The sequence below is a fragment of the Sturnira hondurensis genome, unplaced genomic scaffold (genome assembly GCF_014824575.4).
Source record: "Sturnira hondurensis isolate 20B ecotype Veracruz unplaced genomic scaffold, ASM1482457v3 Scaffold0002840, whole genome shotgun sequence".
NCBI classification, from domain to species: domain Eukaryota; kingdom Metazoa; phylum Chordata; class Mammalia; order Chiroptera; family Phyllostomidae; genus Sturnira; species Sturnira hondurensis.
The window spans coordinates 31,037,831-31,061,337 of NW_028075471.1; the positions used below are offsets into that span (position 1 = coordinate 31,037,831).

The 23,507-nt window shown below is 44.9% G+C and overlaps 1 protein-coding gene across 1 annotated transcript in view; it reads right to left on the reverse strand.

Moving 5' to 3' along the window:
- The window catches only part of CHN2 (chimerin 2), a 261,880-nt gene that overhangs the window by 173,414 nt on the left and 64,959 nt on the right, over positions 1 to 23,507 (reverse strand). The window lies entirely within an intron of this gene.

The window sequence follows — 23,507 nt, forward strand, 5'->3', positions numbered from 1 at the left end:
GAGGTTGTTAATACGGTCGGTCCAGTATAGCGATATATGAAACCCGATCCAAAGTTACAGCTTCCCCCATTTCCTGGCTCAGGCTGCGCCTGGCTGGCTGCCGAGGTGGCAGAAGTCCTTTTCCTCCCCTGCCCTTTCCTCCTTCCTCCTTCATCCTGCCCGCTGAGGTGCCAGGTTCCTCCAGAGCTGGGTGGAGGGGAAAGGGAGGTAGGGAAGGTCTTACTGGATTTATGCTAGAAGATGATGTAGGTGGTTCTACTGCAACTGTTTAAAGTGCTGCTGACCCTGGGACAACTCTGGGTGACTAACAGCAGCACACCGACCGGTCAACACAGTCGAAAATCTGAACGTTAATTTTCAACTCCCCCAGAACTTAACTACTAAAGCCTCCTGTTGACCGGAAGCCTTGCTGAGAACATAACTGGTCAATTCACACATATATTGTATGTATCTTACAATCAAATAAGCTAAAGGAAAGAAAATGTTATTAAGAAAATCATAAGGGAGGGAAAATACATTTATAGTCCTCACTGAAAAAAAACCTGCATATAAGCATCCTCTGCCCTGACACGTTCTACAACCCCTGACAATGGGCCACCAAGGTGACAACCTGAGAGCAACCTGCCCTTGAGGTTTTCAAGCAGTGAGTCAGACACTTGTCTGCTGCGTCCTCCAAAATGCAGACCGCAGGGCTTGAAGAAAGAGGCGGGCTCACTTCCTGTCTCTATTGGAGAGGACGATGTTTTGAGTCTAGCACACGGTTCCTTCCGAAATCCTAACTCTTCACCTTGCTGCACCCGCAGTGCAGGGGCGGGGGCAGGAGTCACAAAGAGGCTTGTGTGACTTTTCACTCCCACATGGGGGTCTTTCCCAAGTCCTGAAACGATGCCTTTGCTGTATCGGGGACTCAGCCAGCACTGACATGAACACGGTTCCATCTTCACAGTACTTTATAAGCATATTCCATTTTACCCTAGAACATGAAACTCTGATTTCCAAAGCAGATTAATCCAGAAAGTTATTCTTCACTTGATCACATTTTATAATCTTCCCCTCTGTTGAGTTATAAGGTATCTCTCACTGTGCATGGTGCTTGGCTAAGCCTCTTGGAATGTTTTTATATTCACTCCATCAGTCATTGGTTTCTTTCCTCTCAGCGATGCCTCGCATGATATAAGTCTCCCAGGGCACCAAGGGACAAGGTTTTCGTCATCTGAGGATTCTGTTTGGTTCACTAATTTACGCCCTCTACTCTCCCTGGACTTCTGTTAAACCGTGGATTTGAGACATTACAGTTAGGAGAATCTTCTGAAATACTAACCCAGGTGGCTTTTTGCATGTTTTTTTGTTTTGTATTTTGTCCTTATACCCGGTGACCCTTGCTCATTCCATCAACCAGGACCACTGCTTTCACACCCTTGAGAGAAGGGATGACACCGCTTAATGGCAGAAAACAAAGGAATCGATTCTTTTCTATTTCAAAATCCTGGGTCCTGGAGCGAGGTAAAGATTTGAAAGAATGGGTGTTAAGTAAGCAGAGGCTCTGATAAAGTCCACTGGTGGAGGGAAGGTAGCAGACCCACAGGAAGGTAGTAGAAAGACCTTAGAGGCTGTCAGAAGGAGGGTCCCTGAGAGGTGGCCCCAGCCCCCATGTACCCCCAGGCAGAGCCCAGAGAGGAGTGGATCAAGGAAACTCTACGGCAGAACTGGGAACAGGGAAGCAGAGGCATTGCTCTCTGAGGGAGGGGGCGAGGTGCCAGGTGGAGGTGTCTCTCCCATGCTGTGCCTGTGCAAGTGACTGAGGCTGCCCCAGGTGAGCCCTCACGCTACACAGCACATCATAGGAACAGGTGAATGGCTCCTGTGCATCCCAAAGGTGACACACACGAGGGGATCGGGTAATGTGTAGCTCTAAGGAATATCATGCTTTATGCAACAAGCTTGCTCCTGAGTTTTATCAAATGCCTCCAAGTGACACATACTTTAGGTGAGTGAAGACAAGGTGCTTACTAATTAAAGCCTCCCTGAAGAAAACCTTTTGGAAAAGATTCCTTTTGTTCTTCAAATCATTACCTGCTAATTTATCTTCTACGGAGTTTCATGTTTTGGTGGTGTTTGAAAAGGAGAAATTCTTCATGTCTGAAAAAGAAATCATCCCTTTCTTATTTTTTAACTCTACCGTTTTAACTCATCATATTATTTTGTTGGCTCAAAATATGACGCTGCATCACTCAACATTGAGAGAGTGTAGAGGGGCACTGTTTCCCTGAGATGATCCATTCAAAGCCAATGTCAAAGGCCCAGGACAGCCTGTGTGTACCGATGAGCCACCTGACCTGACCTGCTTCCTACTTCCTCTCACCAGCTCACCCTGGTTTCTCATATCTCATCGATGGCCAGTTCCTGTCTCTTCCCCTTTCAGGGTATTTCTTACCTCACTCTCTTGTGTGTTTTCTCTGAAATGCTCTGGTTTAAGACGTCATCAACTTTTTTTTGGTGTCTTGCTTCCAGTCTCCCTCACCACTCCTTACCATCGCCTCCTCTCTAAAGTGCACCCTCCTGAGCTTGACAAGCAAGACCTTCCATGATCTGACCCCCATCTTTGTTCCTGGTCTAGCTTGTGCTCCCATCCCTCCTGTACCTTGAGTTTTCGTGAAACCTATTCCCACTGGGCTCCATCTGCGTTCCTACCTCCAAGTATTCTCTCCTGCTGTTCTCTCCATTTCCTCTGTTACTCCTTCTTGGAGACTCAGGCTCTCATCCGTACTCTCAAGGAGAGGCCTTGACTTGTCTCTTAAAATGCTTGTCACTTTCTGCTCAGTGTATCAGTTATTTGTGTTTATATTTCCACCCCCATGCCTCCTACCTAATAAAATCTTGGTGAAATACAGGAATTATTATGGGATATCAAGAAGTATCAACAACCTCACTTTACTCTTACAAAAAGCCAGAGTTTTGAGTTATGTGCAATTATAATAAAATACATTAAATACGTGCTGTGATTTCCTTGTCTGTTTTCTACAATCTCAAGACTCCTAAAAAAAATGACATCTCCAGCCTCATTTGACATCTAATCAAAATGAAGCAAAGAGCTAACAAGAGACAAAACCAGTGTTGCTATATCAGGTAGATGGGAATTCCTGAAAGTGCTAAAAAAAAACCATAAAGCATTCACAAACATGAAGCTCAGCCTGGCTGTGTGCCCTTGACTATGGTCTCCAGATAGCACTGCCTATGAGCTCAGGATTGTCAATTTATGTGAATCATGTCAAACATACATGATCAACAAGCCTTCACATGAAACAAAAGAGTGAGTGTGTTCTCTCATGGCAACAGGCATCCCCACAGAGCGCCACTAGTCACGCTCTTTAGGACACACACCCCTCCTTTTTTGTGTGTGAATACAGGAAGTCTGACTTATTTAGGCACCATTACTATAGTGATCTACTACAGTAGCTTTTAAGATTCCTTTGAGGATATATGTAGAAAGCTTAATGGTCTTCTTTACATCAGCTAAAATAAGAATCCATTGCAATTGAGATACTTTCCGGCTTTTAAATTTAAGAATATTCTAGAGATAGATGCCCTTTCTTTATCCAGAAGAGCCATTAATGTGGTATTCCCCTGGGTTTTCTGGGCTCCAAAGCACAAATCTCATCTCCAATCTTGATTCTGTCTCGAGAGGTACCTTTGGTCACAAAATCAGACCAGTGGCAGAGTACTGCAAAGCAGGTGCACATGTTATAAGTCACTATGTACCTCTGCAAGGTAACTCATAAGAATCTCCCTAAATATCTGCCTCCTATTATGCCTCTTTGGACTGCTAAATAGATTTAGAGCACTTTCTCTTTTTTATCCTTTACTTTTTCAGTGGAGGACACAGAAGCCATGGAAAGAAGCATTTTTCTGAAATATACAATGGAAAGGAGCCCAGCCAGGTGGTAGGCACACACCTGCAGGCCAGAGCTAGCGTCCATTAGGCAAATGCTCTCTTGGCACTTCCTCTTAGCTCTTCTGCAATGCCCAACACCTCTCTGTTGTTATACTTCACAGTCCATGGCAAAATAGAGATTATTTATTTACCCAACATCATTGGGAAGCCTTACAGATACAGCACTTTAGAATACATTTAATAAAACACATTTGGTATAACTAGATTTTTAAGAAGGTGATTCAACAGGAATAGACCCCTTCCCCTTTTTGGAGTAATACTAAAGGTGGGCTTCTCACTCCCAGCACATGTTTCTTCAACATGGACTATTTCCAGCACGCAGAGCTCATGGACAGCTCAGCCAAGATCAGGCCAACTTTGCCTCCTCTGGGACCCAGCGGCCAACGACTCAGACATCAGTGAGGCCTCCCAAAAGACCCCGCTGGCTCTAGGCCAGCCCGTTGCTAATCTACCTAATCCTTTCTGCTGGCAAAGGCAGTTATGGAGAGGAGGCCAGATCTGCATGAGTAAGTAATCTGATTCTCTGGTGCTCACTTTTCCTGGCCATACAACAAATATCATGACAAGAGATGGGTAAGTAAGCTCAAAGCAAGTATCACTGAGATTCATCTAAGTGACCAGGTGCAACATTGGTAGAAAAAGCCTCAAAAAGCCTCCTCCCTAACCGTGAATGGATTGCTTGTAGTTTTATCTATTTTTCTTGACTCCAGTGATTTCTGCTTGTGTAGTGTCTGATCAAGAGCTGGCATGGTATAGACTCCATAACATTTTTAGGCCCTCAGACTAGCATTTCAGAAATGCAGAGGTTGAAAGCCAGCTCTGTATTGTAGGACCATCTGTGGAAATTGCTGACCCTGTTTTCTCCTCTGCTGAAAAAAATAGGGGGACCCCCAGCCTCTGTCTGCAGACTTGTCCAAGGGTACAAGTCTGCTTAATCCAGGGTGCTCTGGATTAAGAAGGAGGCTTGGGTGTGGTGCACAAGTGCTTTCTCTTCAGAATGTCCAACTGGACAGAAAACAGGAGGAAAAGGAAAATATCCAGAAGGGGAATTGATAGGAATGACTTTGAACCTGATGAAAAAGGGTTTGTGTCCATTTGACCACAATTCTAACTCCGATGGGTGCCTTTATTGTCCAAGGCATGTCTATGTGTAGAAAACACCAGAAAAGTAAAATACAACCCTTGCCCTCAGTGTGCATGTGCTGTTGTGGGCCCGCGTGTGCCTGCATATTGCACCTGTGTGTGTGTGTGTGTGTCTGTCTGTCTGTCTGTCTGTGTCTCCATGTTCACCGCTAAGTGGAGGTACACAGCAGCTTGCTATTTTAGGGAACACAGTCCCTGGGGGAGTCCATGGTGACTGGTAGGGGTCTGGATAGTCTTCACATACAAGTCTGCATTTGTGCTGGACCTTGATGGGAATCAGCAGGCAGAAATAGAGAAAAAGGTATTTTTGGAAAAAGAAAACAATACTTGGGAAGAGGCTGGAAAGGGAATAACACGAGGTGTGTGCATGTACCCCAGTGTGCATACAGAATAGGACCTGGTAACCTTTGGGGCTTCCTCTTCAGTTGGAGGTGCCAAAGGCAGGCAGGAGGTCTCGGTGCCCTCTCAATCTGCACTTTCAGTATGTCTGAGTCAACACAAGACCATTAAAGCATTAAAGTAAGATCTGAGCTGCTTCTCTGCTTCTGCCCTTGCCATTCAGTTCGGCACAAAGGTGGCGCCTTCTTGAAGTGCTTATGAGAGAAACTCCAAGGATTATACTTGGAATTCAAGTTTTGAGGTAGTGTTTCTGCATACACAGAAGGGCTGGCAAAATAAGGAAGGCATTCTACCTTCCAAAACACCCTCATTTTTCCCAAGTCGGACAACTATAAGTACACTAGAAATCATTTAAACTTCTATAAGGGATGAGACTCAAATGGTTCCACTGAAGAATCTCTCCAAGCACATTACAAACAATATCGAGAACATTGATCAGTCATTCAATAAATATCTATTGAGCACCTATATCTATTGAGCACCTATCTATCTTGCCCCAGGCTCTATTCTAGGCATCAGGGATATGGTAGAAAACACAACAAATCATCCCTCAACTCCCATGGAGTTTACAGCCTAGTGGATGGAGACTAATAATAAATGAAGCAAACAAGGAAAATAGTAAGCCAGATGACGAGAAGTGCTACGGAGAAAAGCAGCAGGAAGAGGACATAGGTAGCACCGGCAACATTTGAGCTAACACCTGAAGGAAGAGAAGGGGGGAGATCCAGGCAGCCATGTAGGAGAAGAGCATCTGTGGCAGAAGAAGCAGCAAATGCAAAGTCCCTGACATGCACCTGACATGGCTGAGACCATGACTGAGAAATCACAAGGAGGCCAGTGTGCCTGGAGGCCGAGTGAAGGAGGGAGAGAGCAGGGAGGTGTAAGGACAGAGAAGTAGCAGTGACCAGGAGTCTGGAGCAGGAGGACAGTTAGTAGAGTGTGGATTGTGGGAGCAGAGAGAAAATGTTTTGTAGTGGAGGAAGCTAGTGATCAATATTAGTAGATGCGGCAGAGAGGCCGAGTAAGGTGCGGACTGAGAATGGAGCCTTGAAGTTAATACTGTGGAGGTTGCTGGTAACTCTGCCTGGAGGCACTAGGTGGAGAGATGAGGGCAAGAGCCTCGGGAAAACGAGGCAGAGTGGGAGCAAAAAAGTGGACTGCAAAGTGTTTTGCTGAAGGAGGGGTAGAGACACAGAATCACCATTGGATAAGCAAATGTTGGCAGAGAAAGGTGTTTTTATACAAGGAACTTACAAGACTCAATAGCAGAGAGGCAAATCATATGATTATAAAATGAGCAAAGGACCTGAATAGATGCGTTCCCAAGGAAGACATGCAAATGGCCCACAGGTACATGAAAAAGCTCCACATCATCAGGGGATGCAAATCAAAGGCCCCATGAGATTTCGCCTCACACCTGTTAGAATGGCTGCCATCAAAAAGCAAAAACGTGTTGGTGAGGATGTGGCAACAAAGAAACCTTTGTCTACTACTGGTGAGAATGTAAACTGGTATAGTAACTATGGAAAGCAAGATGAAGATTCCTCAAGAATTAAAAATAGAACTACCAAGTGATACAGCGATTCCACTTCTGGGTATATATCTGAAAAATGAAATAAAATCATTGTCTTGAAGAGATGTCTTCCCCTTACTTATAGCATTATTCACAATAGCTAGGATATGGACACAACTGAAGTGTCCCTTGATGGGCGAATGGATAAAGAAAATGTGGTTTATGTATACCCAATGGAATATTAGTCAGCCATAAAAAGAAAATCCTGCCATTTTCAACAATGTGGATGAATCTTAAAGGGGTTACGCTAAGTGAAATAAGTCAGACAAAGAACAAAAAGTGCTACATATCTCATTTATATGAGATCTAAAATAAGTCAAACTCACAGAAACGAACACCATGGTGGCCATAGTTACCACAGTGTATTGTATACTGAAAGCTTGCTAAAAGAGTAAATCTTAAACGTCCACACCACATGCACACACAAGGCAACTATGTGATGTGATAAATGTTAACTAATATTGCGGTAATCATTTCACAATAGATATGTATATACAATCACCATGTTGTAGACCTTAAACTCATACAATGTTATTGGTCAATTGTATCTCAATAAAGCTGGTGGGGGGTGGGCGTTGAGTGTCTAAAAAGGGAAAGAATGGAAAAAATGGTAGGAGAAAGATGAGGGTGAGTCGTGCAGGGGTTGAGGCATAGACTCTGAGCAAGGAGGGGATGTACCATGATCTGACTTACATTATTTTTAATTAAAAAATTACTTATTTTACAGAGAGAGGAAGGAGGAAAGGAAAAGGAGAGAGGGGGAAAGAGACAGAGGGATTTGTTGTTCTACTTATTGATGCATTAATTAGTTAATTTTTGTATGTGCTTTGACTGGGCATCAAACCCATGACCTTGACATACTGGGATGACACTCTAACAAACTGAGCTATCTAGTCAGGTCCTGATCTGACTTACGATTACCCACATTTTGGAAACTCCCTCTGGCTTCTGGGTTTAGAATACAGGGAGGCAAAGGTGGAAACAGAGAGGCCAGTTAGGAGGTTATAGCAGTAATTTGGGGTGGAGATGAGATGTTTTGGGGCTTTCTTTAAGGGACCAGAGTGGTAGCAATGGAGGTGGAAAAACGATCAGATTCTTAATATATTTTGAATCTAGGGAAGTGTGGAAGAATGCATAGAGCACAGGGTTTGTTGTTTCCCCCCCAAATGAATAAAACAAAACCAAGAGATGTTATTACAGCATTTAATCCAAACATCCATAACATCAGAGCTGCTTTCACTGACAATAATCCAGCTTTTAACTAGCGAGGACTATTCTAGAACCATGGTGATATCAATAAATGATGCCAGAGAATACATAAAAATCCACTGGCACCATAAAGCATTATAGAAATTGAAGCTGTAGTTAAAAGCTAGGTCTCTGTGTCTGTTCCAATAAGCCAATTGTCAGGAATGAATCAATAAATCACGAAATGTGTGTGGCAAAATATTTCAAGCTTTCCAAGATCAAAGACTGCATAGTAAAATATTAACTTGGTGTCCTTTTAACTTTCTTTTCTCAATATTTATTAGTGCTTGACCTCCCTTGAAATGAGAATCCCATTAGAAGCTCTTTTGATAAATGGATTGAAAGGTTGCTCAGAGCACTCCGTCGTGACTGTTTTCTATTGTCCCGTGAAACACCACCAGTCTGCACTTTGCAGTAGCTTTCCTTGGCGTAGCAAAACCATGCATCTCTACCCAACACAGAGAAGAACTAAGAGAATGGTCTTTTCTCTCACTCTCCTGCTGCCCACAACCAGAGTTACATTCTTACAGACAAAGGATGGTCGGTACATGCACAGCAAGGTGAAAGTGTCATTATAAAAAATGTCCATTCCTGGGCATTCGTAAGGCCTGTGTTAAATATATTTAATCCAATACTTAGGGCTGGGAACAACCAAACTACAAGAGGATCCCAGTTCCTTTCTTTCAAGTTTATAACAGGAAATAATATGCACAAAACGTCCCAGAGAGTAGAAGGTGGAAACCCCTTTCTTCTCTTTCTTTACCTTAGATTTGATTTGGGAGGCATTAGCTGCTAACTTTTGTTACTGGGTGTTCTGTGCCATCCTAAAGGACACATACGCAAGACAGGTTTCTCCAGGAATCATGGTGGTGTTTGTTCAAACTACTAAACTTCAAGAATTTCATGCTGAAAGAACAATCAAAGATGCATAATGGATGAGCTGCAAGAATGTTCATCACAGCATGGTTTATTTGAAAGAAAAATTGGAATCAACCTAAATGTTTAACAGGAGGTGACTGACTGGTTAAAAAGTATAGGTTCCATCCATGCAATGAAACTATGTGTAGCCATTAAAAATGATGTCATGTACTTAAAGACAGAGAAATATGGACACAGTGAATTTTGAAATAAAATTAATATGAATGGTTTGACCATGTTTTTATAAAAAGAAACTATATATTTACATGTATGTGTGCACATAGAAGAAAATTAGAAGTATATACATCAAAAGATTTACATGATTATTTCTACTGTAGTTTTTTTCAGGGAGATTGTCCTTTTTGCTCATTTGTACTTTGTTCTCATTTTTTCACAGGTACCTTTTATTACTAGTGTCAGTAAAAGTTACTGAACATGATTCTTTGTGGCATCCAAGTCTCACAGAAAGTCTTCCTGGCCAAATGCACCCATATGGTTCCTGACCTTGCTTGCTTTCTAGACATGCGGTAATGTTGGCATTTAAGCCATAATGTGGCTTAAAGATGGCCTTCTCCCATGGATCTGTGGCAATCTGCTCAGCAATCAGGCTAACTGTATTCTTCAGGTGTCAAGTACAAGACCATGGGAACAGCAGCAGAGATTCAAGTACCCACAGAACCACAAAGAATGAGGCTTGAACTATACGTGTGAACTCCAAGTGGGACGTGTCATAATGTTGGTTGTCTTTACATCAAGGCAACTGTCCGGCAACAAAATGCAGCCAGAACATATTTGGCGATAGAGGGTGTGGGCCCAAAGGGGAAACAAGCAAAACTGCAGAAAGGGAACAAAAACCCAGCACTTACTAGATTGAATGAGCCTTGTGTTACAATACAGCACAGCAGTTAGGGAATTTCCAGGTAATATCAGGAACAAGACTCAATATAAGGACCAAAGCAATTTCCAAAGATTCCTATAAATTAAGAATAAAGTCTCCAAAGAACTACATTCTTCTCCCTTGAACTTCAAACAAACTACTTTAAAAGCAACACTAAAAAACATCAGACAGAAAATGGATTAAGTGCATGCGCCATCTGTAAGACCTTACTTACCACAAATTTAATTAGTTGTTCCAAAATGGGTTGCAGGTTTGTCTGGATTTACTGATAGGCCTGTCTTGATAAATGAGAGTGACAGACCTAAGGGGAGAAAGCTTCGGTTCTCTTTCTTAGTCACACTCAAAACCAAACCTCTAGGTAAAAAGGCATAAATGAGTAGTTATGCTTTGCAAAGCAAAACGGGGCTGGATCTACAGGCAAAGCCAACCCGGCATGCACTTTCACCTTCTTTGCCATCTATTTGAAGAGAGAAAGCACAGGGCATGTTTGTCGTAGGAAACAGTCAGGTTTTCCCTTTGGGTAAAGTTCATTTCAAGTATTTCCTCTATGCCATCACCCTCTGTTCAGTTCTCAAATTTGCTCCTACCGGATTTTGGCCTGTTTTTTACTTCTGAGCAGAGGGCACAAGCAAAAGCTCTCCCATTAGCGCACTCATGCCTACCCTCCATCCTGCTGGCCCGTGTGGGGCTGCCAGCATCCCCTCTCGGGGACATCTGTTGCCTTGCCTAAACCAAGAAGCTTCCGAAGCATGTGACTGGGTCGTGCAGAAGCAGAGTGCCACCTCCAACAAGAGGCGTCTGTCCACCTCGCTGCTCCCCTGTCATTTCCTCCCCTAGCCTCAGCCTCAACAAGTGGCTGAGCCTCGCACAAGCTGTCAGGGACAGATGCTATGTGAAAAGAGGAAATTGGACTCAAAGATGCTACAGCTTTTTTAATTAAGTCCAACCTAAAAGCCAAAGAGTGGGGCATGAAATGAATACTTCCCTGCAAATAAACACCACATTTCAAAAACAAATGCACAGGTTTGGTTTAGCAGGCAGCTTAGTAGCTTTCTCAAATGTCACCTTGCTCTTCATTCAAGGGCTCCAATATTTTTGCATCTGCACTGGAAAATGCGTCTGCCATTGGTACATTGGTGTCCTGAGTTTTCTTTTGTTATTTTCTTCCTCAGCTGTCCCTGGGCTGGTTGCATTGGCAGGATGAAGTGTCTCCACACACAGCCAAATGCTGCTCGCATCTATTCATCACTCGCCTCCTCGCTCCCCGACTCCACAAATGCCCACCTAGTGCCCACTACATGTCAAGCCTGGCCTTACATTCCAAGAAAAGGCAGAATAACATATTCCTGGCTTTTCTCTTCCCAGCTCCCTGAGCTAATTCTAGTCATTTGCTTTGCGTCTGTGTCTTTGTCTCCGTTCTCTATAGTTTACTGTTTGTTTTCTATTCTGGTTCCTTATTGTTCCCCTCTACGTGCTGCCTGCTAATTAGAGCTCACAAGAGGCCGAGGACCTCGGCTGCGCTTCTCAGCTGAAATGGCCAAGATTCTTGTTGATTATCAAGGACAGTGAGGACTTGGGGAGAAGACCGTGTGGATTTTTAGAGAGAAGAAAACAGGCAAAAGACAAAACAACACCTCTCCGATACAAAAGAAGAATGGAGGAAAAACCTTGGAAGATAAACTACAAATTCTGAGATAAGCACAGAATACAGATGGATCTCATTAAGATTTATTATTTTCCTAACTTTCTTGCCATCATTTCAATCACAAAGAAAATTAAATGTACTGCTTAAGGTGCATAAGACAGTTTCTACAGATTTCAAAATCCATAAGGAAGGAGTCTCAGGTGTCACATTGCCTGTTTTATAGGCTAGGCTCCAAAGAGAATGACTTGTCTAAGCCCACTAGTGAGGTAGGTGCTGAGGTCAAGGTCAAGCCCTAGCTTTTCTGATTTGCTCCCCATTCCATATTTGCACCCACAGCCCCAGCTATCTACCCTCTTTCCCCAAATGAGTGTTTTCTATTATATCAACATGTTAGAATATTTTATGGTTTGAAGTAAAGGAGGTAAAGCATAAGTTTGCTATGAAAATCTAATGACAATGTTCCTAGTTTTCTTAGCAACAATGACATGCAGCATTTTAAAAGAAATTCTGAAAAGTAAACTTGAAACAATTGCATCCAAGAAGATGAAAAGGAGAAGGAGTTAGGCTGTTCCAAAACCATAGTCACCTTTGGATAACAGGCAGGAAAAAATATTTGACTTGGGATTATTTTTTATCTTAGTCTCACTGAAACAGTCAAAATGTCAAACCAAATAAACATTTGATTTCACTGAATCTACCAGTTATGACTCTTTGGGTTAAGGGACAAAACAACACAACAAAACTGGCTAACACAAAAAGAGAGTAAATACATTGTTCTTAGAACTGCAATATCAGGAAGTGAGTCTCATTTCAGGCACAGCTGCACACAGAGCTCAAATGATCACTGACAGATGTGTGGTCCACACGGAACGCTGGATCCTGTTCCTGGCATCTCACTTGACTCGCCTAATCCTCACGACAACTCCATAAGTAGATACAAGGATTCCCACTTCACAGATAAGGAAACTGATGTGCAGAGACCAACTGTTTCGAGGGACCTTGTCAGTAAATGACAGAGCATATCAGACTCAACTTGGCTCCAGAGTCTAGATTTTAATCACTGCCTCCTCACATCACCAGAATCTAGTTTTGTACTTATTTTCCCACCTCCCCTTTCTCTGGTTCCACTCTCTTTGAGATCCTCCCCTCCTTGAAGCAGACAGCTAAAACAGCCTGAGCCTCAACACCTGACAGTGTCGAGCAGAGTAAAAAAGACCATGGGGTTCTTTTCCAAAATTTGTAGTTTAAAGTCTCTCTGGATCTCACTGGCTTGAACAAGACATTGAAGAATGGAATGTTCTGATTGGCTAAACCTAGGTTACACATCCACATAGAGAAGAATGCAGAGTCAACTCCACCAGGATAAATTGACAGAAATAGAGGAGGTGAGGAAACCTCCTCAGAGAAAGTGGAGTGGTTATTAGAGACAGGGAATGAACACTGGATGGTAAAAACAGCAGGTGAACACTACATTGTCAAATTTCACCATGATAATTAAAGTACTTTTCTCAATAATCCAATAGAAGCTCTTGGTCATCAGGTATCATAGGCATTGTATAAGACTTGTGGCAACTTTCCTTTTTAAAAGAGGGAAAGGTCTATGAAAGAAATGAACCAAGATAGGACAATTGTGACATCACAGACGTAAGTTTCATGATTTCTCAGTGAACCACAGAATCAGAGTCTTCACATTTGGGTGGACATTGGAGCTCACCCATCCCAAGATCCCATGTGGAGCAAGGGCTGTTCCTGGCGATGCTGAGGACCAGGTAGGTCTGAGTTTTCACCTTTCCTTGCTTTCATGTAAGGCACATGTCTGTCAGTGGAAGGGCAAAAGGACAGGCAAAAAGAGGGGTGATGCTGCCAAAGACACTGACATTTACCTTCACCTTGTGGCAAACACAGAACCATCCTCAGCGTTATTATGCCGGCTCCCTTCCCACTCCATCCCCACGGGCAGAGCTTGTTTTTAACTGCTCACCCCTCAGTTTGTCCTGATTTTCGCAGCAGAGCCCCTGCCCTACTTCTTATAAAACATAAGATGGGCCCTGGCTAGTGTAGCTCAGTGGATTGAGCGCGGGCCTGCAAACCACACAATTGCAGTTCGATTCCCAGTCAGGGCACATGCCTGGGTTGCAGGCCAGTTCCCAGCAGGGGACTCACAAGAGGCAACCATACATTGATATTTCTCTCCTTCTCTCCTTCCCTTCCTCTCTAAAGATAAATAAATAAAATCTTTAAAAAAAACCATAAGATGGGTTCGTCCTCTGAAATAAAGATGGGTCCTACCTCCATCTTGTAGGCACCCCAAAATTTACTCTTATTCTCTAAATAGTCTTGATCTTTTCCTTTGGAAATCTGAGTGGAAATAAGAAGTTGACAGAGAATGGAGTTGCAAGAGGAAATGTTTATCTAAGGTGAACCAAACTGCAGATTGATGGGTGTGATTTACAACCTGGAAAAGATACACAGTGACCTCCTGGCTTGGGGGTCAGGATACACAGTGACCTCCTGGCTCGGGGGTCAGGGAATTAGACTCAACACTCCATACCTGCACTCCAGGAAATATTTCATTACATTTCTGAGGGTCCCTTCCTGAGTTGGAAGACAGCCAGTGGATGACACAATTGGTTGGATCTGTGATGTTTGAAGGACCCAGACCCTGGAAGTGGGCCATCAATATGGTGCCAGAGGGCTCTGACCTCAGCCCTGTCCACTTCCAAAGTTCTGTCAGTAACCCCAGTGAGGATATTTATGGCCTACTGATCAGACTGAGAGCTGAGGCGATGCTGGGAAGGGCAGTGATACTGTTGGGTGGCATAATCAGGACCAGGCAAGATAGGCTCCAGAGCAGTGGGGAACAGTGGGGAAAGTTAAGCCCATGTCCAGGTTGAAATAAACACACACACGTCTGTGACTGTGGAGACACACCTTAGCAGCCATAGGTGTGTGCAGGGAGTTTCGGTTGACTGTACTTGTGGTATGAGTCAACATGGCTCTGTGGTTGCCAAAAAGCTAATGTGGTCTAATGCCTCCCTGATGGAAACGGAACCTGCAGGCTGTGGTTTGTATTTGGCACGCTGCATTTTACATGAAGCAGACCACACCAAGAGCTCTGTGTGCAGTTCCTAGCCCTACTCTGAGAGAAACCCAGGCAACCTGAAGCTCAGTATGGAGAGGGGACTGGAAACTTTCCTTAGGTCATGGAGATGTTTTGCCTGGAAAATGTGCTGATATGAAACACAAGAACTGTCCCTAATGATATGATAAGCTGTCCTGCAAAAGAAGGGTTCCACTTGTTCTGTGTTTTCACCTGCGGCTGGACCTAGACCAACAGCGGGACTCATAGGGGAACAGATTTGCATGTAACAGAAAGAAGACCTTCCAAAGGAATGGTCCCCAGGTGGAAAGAAAAGCTTAAAGAGACATTCATACAGAGGCCAGGACATGACAAGGGTGCTGTAGAGGGAAACATAAAGATCAGATGGTTTATTGGAGCTCATCATCTTTGACCTTGAAGTTTCAGGAATGAATGATTTTGAGGTGGGACTTCTCCTAAGATGCGGAGTGGAGTGGTTGGGAAACATGAACTCTGCCACCAGATTCATGGGGTTCAAATCATACTGTATTGGTTTCTCATTGTTGCCTGGGAAAGGAACACAACGTCAGTGGCTTAGACAACAAGCACTTACTGGCACACAGTTACTACAGGGCTGCTCAGGGTCTCACAAGACTGACAGAAAGGTGTCAGCGAGATGTGTTCCTCTCTTCAGCTCTGGGTCTTCTTCCAAACTGGCAGAATTTATTTCCCTAGTGAGGCTAATGACTGAGCTCCTTATTTTCTTGCTAGCTGTTGGCCAGAGACCCCTCTTAGCTCCCAAGGCCACTCTCAGATTCTTGCCCTGTGACCCCCTGCATAAGCTTTCAAAAATGGCTGTTGGGTTCTTTAAGGTCAGCAAGATAATCCCTTCCTTTGATTCTCTTCCTTCAGGGAAGGCCTGGACCCTCTTATAGAAGGCTCACCTGATTAGGTCAGGCCCTCCCAGGAAAATTTCCATTTTGAATAGCTCAGAATCAACTGATGTGGGGCCTTACATATATCTTCACAATCCCTCCTTGCTGTATAATGTAACCTCATTAAAAAGAGTGAAACCCCATTGTCTTCACAAGTCCTGTCCACCCTGGAGGGCCGGGGACTCCCCAGGGTGTGTATGCAAGAGGCAGGAATGAGGGGGCTATCTTAGAATTCTGCCAGTCATATGTAGCTTCTCTACTCCTATTCCGATCCTGGGCAGCCTGCTTGGCCTCTCTGTGACTCAGTTACATCATCCATAAAGTGGGGGTAACGATTTCATACACAATCAGGCATTCAGGGAGTTAAAACCTACAGCAGTGATAGCAGTAACCTGGCACCGGGTTAGCACCCAAGGAGAGCTGTAGGGTGCTGTTGTACAGGAATACAAGGTATGCATATTCTGAATGACTGAAGCCAGTGGGGGTCAGACACCCTACAGTCAATGCGCTCACAGGCAGGAGCTGCTAAAGTGGGTCAAGTACACAGGTTTGTGGAGAGGAGGCTTCTGTTTCCTGTCCTACGGGCCAGCTGCCCTGTCTGCTGCCACTTTCAGTATTTGGCTTTAATCTCCTCTGCCACCTGGGTGTCCCCCACCTGCTATTTTTCTTCCTATTCTCTGGTCCTTTTTAAAATCTTTTTCTCCTTTCTCTATTGCTTCTCTTAGTATTCTTAGTTTTTACACCGGCAAGATCTGCTATTATCAGCCGAGCAAATGAGACTATGTCTTGCCTTCAGATCGGCTAATGTTCTATCACCTGATCCTCACAATGCCAGTTCTTTCTGTTAGTATTCACTACTCATGGGCTCTTAAAAATAAGGTTTTTTTGTTTGATATTTTTCCAATTCCTAAAGTTATTAAATTTTGACTTATTTTCCCTTTAGGTTAAACATACTCCTTTACCAAACAGATAAATCAGAAAATAGGGTTTCGCCTTTCAAAACAATTCAGCATCTGAATTTCCTTTTAATAGAAAAATCCCCTAGCATGGTTAAAACATTTTTCATTTTATAGCAATTCACTTTCAAAAACAATTTTCGGGAACCCTTCTACGGTTCAGTGTGAATCACTCCTGGTTGGCAATCTAGTTTGCCAGTGAAACTGTAATGGGAGGCTAGCACAGGGAGATAAAGGCAAAGCAATTGCAGTCTGCCGGAGCCAACATGAAGCGCCAAACACAGCTGTGGCTGTCGGCAGGATTTCCAAATACAACACATTTCAGCCCTGGGCCCTGCGCACAGTAGGTATGCAGGGGAAGATTCTTGAGTTGAACTGGGGAGTTGTCTCAGTAACAATCTGTTGAACTGAACTGAGGCGCTGTCTCAATAAGAGACTTAATTGGTGTTTTTTCTCCTGCCTACCACCTAACTCCAGTGTGAAATAGAGTTTTTAAACAAACACAAGCAGCAGCTGTAATGAACACAGTACGGTGCAGACGGCTTGTACAGACAAATGAGCTGACACGCATCATCAATTACATCTTCAGTGCCCGCTGAAAACCAGTGATGTCAGAGCTCCCATGCCAACCTGTTCCTCCGTGCAGTGGCGAGTCAACACAGCCTCCTCTTAGAGGCTGATGCAGAGGTGGGAAGAAAGTCCGGGAAGCATTCTCACCAGCCCCCTGGCCACCTCCAGTGCCCAGGCAGCAGAAGCTGTCAGCTGTCGCCTTCTGATAGTCAATGTACTGTGGCATGGCACGGTGTGTGTGCCAGGAAGCACACTGCCCCCAAGGCCCTCTGTACTTGAGGGGCGATTAGACCGCAAGGCCCCTCCCCACATCAAACTCACCACTGATTAACATCTCTTAGAGGCCATGGCTGGACAGGGGTCACCTTTCCCATGCAATTGTGTCACTGTTTTCATGAAGGTATCTGTTTCCAAGTTTATTGCTGAACATCTATCTTCTCTTCTAAGTGGTAAGTAACAGAGCACACGAACCAGGTCTCCACCCAATGCCCAGTAGCGTGTCTTGTACTCAGCTGAATATTTGTTCAATGAATAAATGAAGAAACAAATGAATGGAGTCTTATATCCTGAATGGTAGGAATAATGGCCAGGTGCACAGGGTGTCCAAAACACAGTGTAGCTCATCTGGCTGTACATCTTATTTTAGTCCCAGGTGTGACTGGGTCCCTGTGCACTAGCCACTGCTGTCGCAGCCGTCACTGATGCACCCAGAAAGGCTCTGGGCTCTGCTGGCTCTCCCTCCACCCCCGTGCCTTAACTGCTGGTGTGCCGCCGGGTTTCTGCTGTAGAACTCTTCCCCGCCCTCCCTTCCCCCCCTCCCCCTGCTCTTCCCCCCTCCCATGCTCATGGGGTGAATTCATTCGCTTCCGTGGATTTAATTACCACCTATGCATCATGTATCCCTCCACCCTTCCTCTTGAATTCCAGCCCTCCATACCCACAGCCTACCCACTGGGTAACTCCACCTGTATGTTCCTCAGACACTGAAAACCCAACCGACACAAACCTACTTCCTTAGCTTCCCCCTAAAGCACCACCCTTCTTCTGTATTTTTAATCACAGCAAGCTCCTCCTCACTCGCCTTCATTACCCAATCAATTCTGCCCACTATATGCAATCACACTTCCCACTCCTTTCCATCCTAGTTTCCATGTTCTTAGTTCAGGAGCACTTTATGTTTACAGCAACCCTGCTTCCTTCCTTCCCACCCCAATTCAGGATCCCCACCCCTACCATAAGATCTTCCTGAAACAGAAACTGGATTATTACTCCCTACTCAAAAGCCTTCTATTGGCCCACGTCAGCCACTAGAGCTGGTCCACAAATCCCTCGGTCACTTCCCCGACTCAGCTCCCCCACTCAGCACGTGAACCACTTGAGTCCCACAACCACACCACACTCCTGCCTTCGGCGGGCACACCCACGAAGGCCTGTCTTCCTGGGTTCTGGGTGGGGGACCTTGTGCAACCAACACACCTCCTGCCCCCGGGGAAAACCTTTCCCTAAGGCCTTCCACTCCAACCTCTCCACCCAGAGAGCTGTGCACACACCTCGCTGACAGCTCTCCTGATAAGGTTTTGTAGTTATTTGTCTGCATGACGGTCTCTCTCGAGTGAGGATGGGAGCCTTATCCTGTGTCCCTGACATGTGGAACAAATCAGGGTCTCAATAAGTGTTCGCTGGACAAAGGCATTCTGACGTGTAAACGACTAACTCAAAAAGGCACTTTGTATACATAAACTGTTAACATCTCAGGTGCCACCTGCACTAACAGTGTCCTCTCAGTCTGGCATTTTTGTGGTGTCTCTACACCCCATTACCAAGGACAGTTGACATATGAGGGGAGATAAGGAACAAAACACATGGTTTAGTTTTTATATTTTTAGCGGGTTGGGGCATCGTTCCAATCGAGCATTTCAGCAGCTCATTTTCGAGTTGCTCCTTTGACTTGGTAAATACAGAAAGTCTGCAACTTAGGATGCTCTGCTTACCCTTTTTTCCAGCTATGATGATGCAAAAATGATACATGTTCAGTAGAAACCATACTCCCAATTCAAACTGTGCTCTTTTCTGGGCTAGTGATAAGCAGGGCTACCCTCTCCCATGACGCTGGGCAGAGGCAGTGAGCCGAAGCTCCCAGTCGGCCCCGCGATCACGTGGGTCACCACTCCAGGCTCTACAGCGCCCTCCCTGGGTTGACAGCTGCTCTAGGTATTGAGTTTTACGTTCTCACATCCCACGATACCTATAAAACACCCATCTGTGTCTCCAGCTTCTGGGGAGAAGAAAAGAAAGGTGATGATTCTTGAGATAAAACTCAAAGTAATTGCCCAATGGTAGGGCAATGGAAGTGTTCTGAGCACACCTAAGCGAGGCGAAGGTACCGTGTTTGGCAGGTTGTGTTAAATGCAGTTTTTAACACAGATTTTCAGTCTTTTAATTTGGAGTGCTAATATATGCTAATCAATTGTGATAAACATTAATTATTAAAGGAGCTGATGTCAACTTAAGGTATTTTCAATTTACAATGGGTTTGTTGGGATGTAATCCCACCACAAGTAGAGGAGCATCTATAATCATGAGCCACAATTTCAAAAATACTACATTGATATCCCGTCAAAGAAATTTAACTGATACACTGAATTCCTCCAGCAAAATGATACTATCACCGAAGCACAAGGGTAGGGAAGGAAGTGAGGCTCTGGGTGAGGGGGGTCTAGGGTCCAGACCTCCCAGGAAGACTCTGGAAGGAAACAAGCCTGGGGGGCTGCCAGGAAGAGGAGGCATGCTCACACAGGGCGGTCCTCCTGCCAGACAGGTGGCAGCCTCGCTGGTCCAGATAGTCCTCCTAATTACAGTGGACCTGGCTGCCAGCCAAGACCAAGGGGGGCAATTTTAACCCCTCATGGATAAGGACAAGCAAGCCAGGAGGGACCCCTGCCAAACAGGTGATGGTTCATGGCAGGATTTCAGACCTGGGCGGGAAGTGGAGTTCTCCATCAAAAACAGCCCATTGGAGAAGCTCAGTCACAGTGACTAGGCCAACACCACCTAGCCTGCAGGAAGGCTCAGAGAATTGGAGGGTCTAGAGGGACCCAGAGGGTTCCCTCCCAAGCCATCACAGAAGCCAGATCCATGGAAGCAAGATGAATTCTCACTGGCGATGGCAGAACCTGTGAAGGAGCTGCCTGACTAGTTCAGTGGTGGGCAGACTGTGGCTCACGGGCCCATTCCAGCCAGCCACCTGCTTTCGTAAATAAAGTTTTATTGAAACACAGCCATGATCATCTGTTCATGTATTGTCCATAGCTTCTTTTGTTCTATGAAGGCAGGGTTGAGTAGCTGTGACAAAGACCACATGGCCTGCAAAGACTTAAGTGTGTATTCTCTGGACTTTACAAAAGAGTTTGCCAACCATTGATTCAGAAAATGTCTGGGCTATACATCAGACCAACTGAAATAAGAATTTCTGGTGGCAAGATCCAGGCATGCGTACTTTCTAAAGCTTCCCAGGTGATGTTAGTGTGTGGCCAAGGTTAGAAACCACTGGTCCAGCCTGTGCAGCCACTCTGAGAACAGGCTGAACAAACCACAGGATCAGCTTCCATCTCGGATGGATAAGTCATCAGAAGGGTGGTCCAGAGCTTGGGTGTTGGGGACCGAAAGGCCTACTTTGCATCCTGACACTGCCACTTACTAGTTATCTGACTTGAATAGCTCAGGCCTTCTACACCTGTTTCCCCATCTATAAAATGGGCATAACAACACCTACCACCCAGGGTTGATGGGAAGATTAAGAGGAAGAATGCATGTGGAGCACTCAGCAGTGTGCCTGGCAGCTACGAGCGCAGGATACCTGCCCTGCGGTGCCTGCTTCCCATCTACCTTGGCTCTGCCTCTGTGCCAGTCTGGGTTTGAGAGTCTGCTGCACTTTGCCAAACTGGTACCCAGGTAACATAGAAGGGCTCTGGTCTGCTCTGTACAGAAAACTTCTTTGTTGGGAAGATAACCTGGCCTCTAGAGATGCTCCAACAATGTCTGTACCTTGACCGTCCATAAGAAGTAAAGGGCATGCATGCAGCAAAATCCTTAGGACTCTTGGCTCAGCTAATGACCCACATTGGTCAGGAAAGGCGGCCCCTCCAGTTCACAGACCAGCCTGGCTCTTGTCAGAAGTAGTAACCTCTCTCCTCTGGTGCAGAGATGAGTGGCCCCTCAAATGCAAACCCAGAGTGCTTAGGCGCCCTGGCAGGGTCTGGTGACTCACCCAATTAGGAAATGGTAAAACTCCTCAGCTGGCCACAGCAGCAGCTGACTAACTGAGGGGTGTGACTGTTTGCATATCGGTTTATGGCTTGGGCTAGAACAGGATCAAGTTAAGTGACCAGTTCCAGAAAAGGCTAGATAATAGCATCCTAAACGTAATATATGTGTAAGGAAGGGAGGCTTAGTGCCACCCTAGGCCCTTACCCATTGGGCCCTGTGCCTAAAACTGGGGCCACATATTGTGATCTAAAATAGCTGGGGGGTCAAGCAATGGGTGAGAATCAACCACTCAACCCAACTAGAAAATCCAGTGACCAGCCAGTGGGATGTTCTCATCATAAGAATAACAATGATGCAAATGGTTCCCCTTTAGTGGGGCTTACAAAGTGCTGAGCGATTTCTTTTTTAAAATGTATTTATTTTTTATCTTAATTGTTGTTCAAGTACAGTTTTCTGTCTTTTACTCCCATTCCAGCCCACCTACCCAGCCCTCCTTCCTCCCTCCCATTTCCATGTGTCTTTTATAATTGTTCCTGTAAACCCTTCCCCCTTTCCCCTGAAATTCCCTCCTCTCTCCCCTCTGGACACTGTCAGCCTGTTCTCCATTTCAGCACCGAGTGATTTCTTCACATGCAATTTCTTATTCAGTCTTTATAACCACCCTATGAATGTTGGGAGAATTAAATGCTCTCACAATCATACAGCTTTTAAGTGGCAGAACTGAGATCTGAACTCGGGTCTCTCTGACTCTAAAGTTCCCGCTCTATGCTGCCGGATTACACAGAATCCCCCTGAAAAGTCAGCAGTGCCTCCACTGTGGCATGATCTTATTGCATCAAACTGTGCTGGGCTGAGACAGGGAAGAAATATTCAAGACCCATGGGATTGCTTCCAGTCACAGAGAAACATGCCTCTCTTTGCCCTCCAAGGTTCTCCCCCCCTGCCTGGGGCTCGCCCGTTAGGTTAGATCCTACATGCTTTTCTCCAGGGTCTCAGGGTCCTTTCAGAAACTCCTTATGGATTTCTGTCTCAGACTCCTCCTGACACTGTCCCTCTTGGCTGCTCTTTGGGTAGCTCTTAGAGCCTTGCGTCTGATTCCCCATTGCAAAAATCTACTCAGGTCTCAATCCCTACATTATGCAGGACCAACAGTTTACTCACCAAAGAGACAGCCACTTTCTCTCCCCAAATACTGATGATCAAACCTCATGTCTTTTATCTTATCTAAAGAACACAAAAGATGTCATTCTTTCGCCTGCCTGCAGAGCACAACACTGTGGTCTGTTTAACTCACATGAGGATGTATCTGTGTCCACTGCTGCGACCTCCAGCCCTGCTACTCCACTGGCCAAGAGAACTGAGTGGGGAACCAGCATGCCTGGGTTCAGTCCTGGCCTGGACGTGTGCTACCTGAGTGGCCCTTGGTGAATTCTCAACCTCGTTTCCCTCACCTGCAAACTGGGAATGATAATAGCACCTCCTTCAAGGGACTGTGGTGAGAAGTGAGACAATATATTACATGCAACATACTTAGCTCATTGCTGGCTCAAGATAAACACTCCCTAGGTATTAACTATTATTACTGGTTGTGCTTATATTGCTGTTTCTCTGGTTGTTATTATGTATATTCACTTCATCAAAATTAACCACCCTAGTTTCAGGATGACAGAAAAATCACATGTTACTGCTCAAGCACTGAGGTTTCACACAGGGGAAAACACCACAGAATAAAATCTGTCTTACTCTGTTGACTTGTCCCCAAATAGAGTTCCTTACATTTCGTGGCCCGTGACACTTTCTCCTGGGCTCAACTGTCTATTCTCTAACTTAATCTCCACACCAACCTAGAAAATATGCTTTTAAGATATAGAAACTGAGTTTCAGAGATGTTAAATAATAATAGTAATAATAATAAGAGCAATAAT